This window comes from Ursus americanus, chromosome 26 (genome assembly GCF_024610735.1).
Source record: "Ursus americanus isolate L20-20 chromosome 26, mUrsAme1.1.p, whole genome shotgun sequence".
In the NCBI taxonomy this organism is placed as follows: Eukaryota; Metazoa; Chordata; class Mammalia; order Carnivora; family Ursidae; genus Ursus; species Ursus americanus.
In genome coordinates, this window is record NC_142152.1 from 20390490 (window position 1) to 20396517 (window position 6028).

The following is a 6028-nucleotide window of genomic DNA, read 5'->3' on the forward strand; positions in this document are numbered from 1 at the left end:
GTGGGGAAGAGGGGGTTTAAGATTCATGAATTCATGTTCTAGACTGGGAGCTGGGAATTGTGACCTCAGGGGGGCAGCCTGCGGGGTGTGGGCAGCAGCTGACGGGAAAGGCCGCCCACTCCTCCCCCAGCCGCCAACCACCTCAGTGTGGGAACCTCGGGGAAAGTCTAGTCTTCACCAACTAGAGAGCGGGCTCCTAGGGAATGAATGCATCGGACAGCAGTTGAGTTCGCAAGTGAACTGCCTCTCAGTGGGAAAGGCATAGGGACTACAGTGCGGCTGGTGACCCCGTGGCTGACAACACCAAGCACCTGCCCGGACAGGGGAGGGCTGCCAACACTTCCTGACCCTCAGTACCCCGCAGGGCCCCAGTCTGATGCGGCATGCTTTGGTGGACTAGACTCCAGGGTGAACTTACATGGGTCAAGTACCAGCTCAAAGCAGGGGATGTGAAGACATTTGGAGCCAGTTAACTTCAGGGCGCCAGAATCTGGTTGGTGTCCGTGTACCCCAGGCAGCCGAGAGAGTGAACAGAGAGACGAGAGAGCCGTGTCGGTGGCGTCTCTTCCTCCTCGGCCAGGAAGCCTACCTGGACTGAGAGGCCACAAACTGCCCCCTCCTGGAGAAATGTGCTTCAAGATCTCCCCTGCTCGAAAAGCTGCCTGTTAGAACCACCTCGGGGAGCTTTTTAAAAATACCCTTGCTCAGACCGCTTAGATCAGATTAGCTGAGGGTAGGTCCCAAGCGAGTATTTCCTTCCTTCTTTTTGGCCTTGGGAGATTTTGCACCTCCTTTTAGGGAGGGAAGCCTGACTTCTGAAATGACTCTCCTGAAGGAAAAGCACCCAGCTCTATAGGGAGCCCCCCACCCCCCATAGGGGACGCACACCATGGACACTCAGGAGGTTTCTGCCTGCTTGGTTCTCCTGTTGGTTTAGCCCATTTTCTTCATGACTTGGTCACGGCATCCTTGCTCTTGTAAGACACGAGTCAATTAGATCCCAACGTCTTGGGAATGAACTGAGCAGGCATTGGACTGAAGCTGAATTGAGCTGACCCTTGATTAACTTTGGGGTTAGGGGTCCTGACCCTCTACCCAGTTGCAAATCCACGTTTAACTTCTGACTTCCCCAAAACTTAACTACTAATAGCCTGCGGTTGACCAGCAGCCTTACCGATAAACAATCTCTTAACACCCATTTTGTATGTGACATATATTATACACTGTATTCTTACGAAAAAGTAAGCTAGAGAAAAGAAAATGTTGTTTAAAAGATCATAAGGAAGAGAAAATACATTTGCATATAAGGGGACCCATGCTGTTCAAACCATGTTGTTCAAGGGTTAACCGTATACATCTGTCCTGGCCCTGGGAGCAGCTAAGGGATAGGAGAAGGAAACTGGTGGTAAGAGAGCAAGTTTGTGGCACTCAACACCGTCCATTTTCAACTACCGTCAGAAGCCTGTTTACCTACGACACATCCTGTTCATCTGAAAAAAGGCTGATCCAATAGGTACCAGTATTATGACGCCAGTTATTAAAACACTAAAATACAGATTGGCAAACAGAGATTGCCCTGAACTCTTAGAGTTCCCCCTCCCCCTCTTCTCCTTGCCCCTTCTTCAGGACCACCCCCTCTCCCACCTCCCATGATCCAGCACCTCAAAGGTTATTTGCTCAATATAGCAGTGGCCTAGATCTCTTCGGACTGGTGGGTGCACCTGCCGTACCGGTGATCACCTGTGTGTCATCCTTGATTATAAATCATTTCAATCTACTCACGAAAGCAGCTTGCTCCAAGGCTCTCTGCTTGCCGTGTTTCCTTAGAGCAATACAAGTCTGTTTGTTTAATATAACAGACTCTTATTGTGCCCTGTCCTAAGAACTTTATAAATGTGGGGGCGCCTGGGTGGCTCAGTCGGTTGAGCGGCTACCTTCAGCTCAGGTCATGATCCTGGAGTCCCAGGTTTGGGATCAAGCCCCAAGTCAGGCTCTCAGCTCAGAAGGGAGTCTGCTTCTCCCTCTCCCTCTGCTCCTCCCCCTGCTTGTTCTCTCTCTCACTCTCTCTCAAATAAGTGAATAAAATCTTAAAAAAAAAAAGAATTTATTTCATCCTTGTAACAACCCTATGAGATTGGTAATGTTATATTCTCCCATTTTATAGATGTGGAAATCGAGGCACAGACAGGTTATGTAACTTAGCCTCAAGGTCACCAGCTAATGAATGGAGAGCTGGGCTTGTAGGGCACTCTGGCCAGAGTCTGCTGCTCTCAAACCGGGAAAAGACAGTCATGAGCTAATGCGATGGGGCTTTTTCCCTTTGCCAAACTTAGATTCACAAAGTAGACTCCAGTATTTCTTCCTCTCTTACATTCCCTTCCACCAAGTTTACACCTGGGGAGAGGGAAAGGGATCTTCCTCAGGTCACAAAGTAATTGGCTGCGGAGCTGGGAGCAAAATGTTGCCCCTTGACTCCCTCCTGATCTCACAGCAGATTGCTCGAGTCCAGCTGAACGTCCCCTCAGAAATCCGTTTGGAAAGTGTGGTGGTTTTAAGAAATGTCCACAAGTTCTTGGATATTCCTCCCTTCAAGAGTTGGGGTGTCCTTTGCCTTCCCTCACGTGTGGGCTGGACTTAGAGTCTTGCTTCTACCGAATTTAATAAAGCAGAAGCGTTGGGAGATTTGGTCATAAAAGGCCCTGCCACATCCTCCTCTCTTTCTCTCTCTCTCCTCTCTCTCTCTCTCTCTCTCTCTCTCTCTCTCTCTCCCCCAGTTGATTGTTCTGGGGAAGTCAGCTGCCACGTGTGACCTTGAAAAAGTTACTTAACTTCTCTGTGCCTCAGGATTTCATATCCACGAAAGGGGGAAATACTACCTCCTAGGACTGTTGTGAGAATTGAATGAACCAATTTATGGATCTGGCACATAGTAAGGAATTTATAGCAAGGATGCTGGGCACAGTTGTACGATCCGTTCACTGTTAAAGAGCTCCAACCTTAGAAGTCCCATCGGGGTTCGCCAGTCCATGTCCTTTGGCTCGAGCTTGTCTACCAAGAGGTGGCACTGTTTTCTACATTGTACCAGGGCCAATCAGGAGCCCACAACAGTCCTGACAGGCGTTCCTTGCCAGCATGCGGGATTTAAGTGTCTGGTAAATATCTTAGCATTATCCTGAGGCTTGGAGCTCATGTCTACTGAGTTGATGCTGCCTACAGTACCATTGTTATTTGGTGCCTTTGTGGAGTTCTCCAGAATAATCTCAGAAGGATGCCAGTATCCCAAGCCTTGCTACGACCTCTCAGATACAGATAAAACATAAAAACTAAATGTAAAAATATTGACAATGTAAAAAGCTTAAAATCATGCATGGCAACCCCACGTATTGTTTCAGGTACATGTTTAGACATGGCTCGAGCATAGAGAAACGCGTGGGGATATTCAGACCATATTCTGGAAAATGGTTACCCTTGGGTGGGGAGGGAATGAGGTTAGGAAGGGATGCACAGTACAGGGGTCTTCGGCTCTATTCATTATTTATTTCTTAAGCTTAATGGTGGCTACACAAGTGTCTAGTCTTTATCTTAAATATGTAAAAATAATTCATAATCAGTATTATTGAAAAAGACCATCTTTCCATGTAAGAGATAGCTTTTCATTTTTCTCTTCTTTAGTCTCTGTTAAATATTAAATCCAAATATTGATTTGGAACCACAGAAACAAGCAATCATTCATTCAACAAGTATTTACTACTGAATGATAGCAGGCTCAAAGAGCAAAGAACTTCATCTGAATGTTGTAACATTGTAAATAACCTTGGTTTTTTGACTACTTCCCCTTCTTTCTATAAGGGCAGGGGCTCTGTCTTATTCCTATGTATGATTTCTGCTACATAATAGGTATTAATAAATGTTAAAGTAAATGGAATAAAACACAAATATGACAGTTTTTATCCTTACAGAGTTTTCCATACACTAAGGGTGGAGAAAAGATCTAGGATAAGTCAGGTCATGAGAAGTGGCCTAAGTCCGAGCAAAGTTCTACGGGAATTCATTCATACACTTACTCACAACTATTTATTAGGCGCCTACTAGGCCCTGGGCGTGCGATCGTCAACAAGACAGACACAGTCATCGGTTTTTACATCGCTCACTTCTTACCACCTTCATCACTACTCCGCTGGTCTATGCCACCAACATCTTTATGATAATAACCACCCAATGCTGTAATCCTGACTAGTCTCCCTACCTCCACTGCGTTCCTCTACAGTAAAATCTCAACTGCATCCAGAAAGATCTCATTAAAACCCAAGTTAGAGCTCGTCACTCCTCTGCTCTAACAACTTCAGTGGCTCCTCACCTGTGGGGGATTTGGCCACGAGTCCTTAAATCTCTTTTCAAGAGGTGAAGTCCATTTCTCAAACCCCTGAGTCTGGGCCGGCTTTGGGATTTTCTTTGTCCGGTAGAATGTGCCAATTCTGAGCCCAGGCCTCAGGAGGTTTTGAACACCTCTGTGCTTACTCTTGGAATCCTGCAACTGCTAGATAAACAAGCCTATTGGGGGGGATGAGAGGCCACGTGGAGCAGAGCTGACCCAGGCAAGGCCGCCAAATTATTAGCCAACCTATTGGCTGTCTGAGGACACAGAGCCCAGCCTCGCCCAGCCTTTCCCAGAAGAACCTTCCAGATGACCCACAGACTCACAAGCTAAATAAATGGCCGTTTGAAGCCATTGAACTTTTTTGTGGTTTGTTGGGCAGCAAACGCAAACTGATTCACCATCTCGTTCAGGGAAAAAGTCAAAGCACTAACTGTATCTCCTGTATGCAGAACACTGCCTGGTGCGTGGTAGGGGCTCAGCAAACATTTGTCGAATTAAACTCATAAATGGAGCTAACAGTCTAATGAGGGAAACAGGGAAAACAAACTAAGTAAATAAACTAGTAAAATAATGACAAAATTTGAGAAGTGCTATGAAGGACACAGGCAGTGGCTGGGGTAGAGACCCACGGAGCGGAAGCAGGAAGGTGGTATTCCTGAGGCTCCCTATCTCTTTCAGGATAAAAGCCAAAATCTTGATCATGGCCTCTGAGACCCTACACCACCTGGTCCTGATACCGGCCACCTTCATCTTCTGCTATTCCTCTAACACACCAAACACTTACGCCTCAGGTCCTTGCCAGAATGTTCCCTCCCTTCCTTCAAGTCACTGCTCAGATGCCCCCCTTTCAGGAAGGTCTTCCTGACCAACCTGTAGACATAACAACTCACTGACCCCCAGAATTTTCTAACCTCCCCTCCCTTTCTTCTTCTCCACAGCACTTGTCACCAGCTGGTGTATCATATGTTAACTTTTGTTTGCTGTCTGCCTCCTCCCCTCGACTATAACTTCCAGGAGGGAAGGGATTTTGTTTTGCTCAATATACCCTCAGGACAATATTGCCTTAGGGCAGAAATCCAGCCAGTGGATACAAAATCCTTTAGGCGCCAGGCTTCCTATCAATCCTAAGACCAACAAGGCAAGCATTGGGCTTTGAGCCATACTGGGAATCAAGCAAGGGCTTTTTAAAAAGCCAAAATACCCAGGTGAGTGTGGAATTGCTTATTGAGAACTCTACAAATGTGCTCACACAAGACTAAACACTACAAGTAACACCTGTCTTTAGAGCCCTATTTTACTGTCTGCTAGGGGCACTCTAATCCATGCTACTATTTGCTTCTGGAAACAGCCCTGAGAGGCAGGCAGGGCAGATTTTATCACTCTGCACTTACAGATGGAGGCCGAGGGGCACTGAGCTCTGGTGAGCTACCCCAGGCCACAGGCATTCTGGTAAAGTCAGAATGCAAATCCCAGTTGGTGTGACTCCAAGTACAGTGCTCATTTCACTGTTTCTTACTGTTCTTCCATTCTGGCTTTGACCCGGTGACCTTCTGGAATCATTAAGATTCAAAGCCAGTCTTGAGCTCCTAGAAGACCCTCAACATGACAGGCTTCCCTTCCCTAAAGACAGCATGCCGCGGAGAAGCGTAG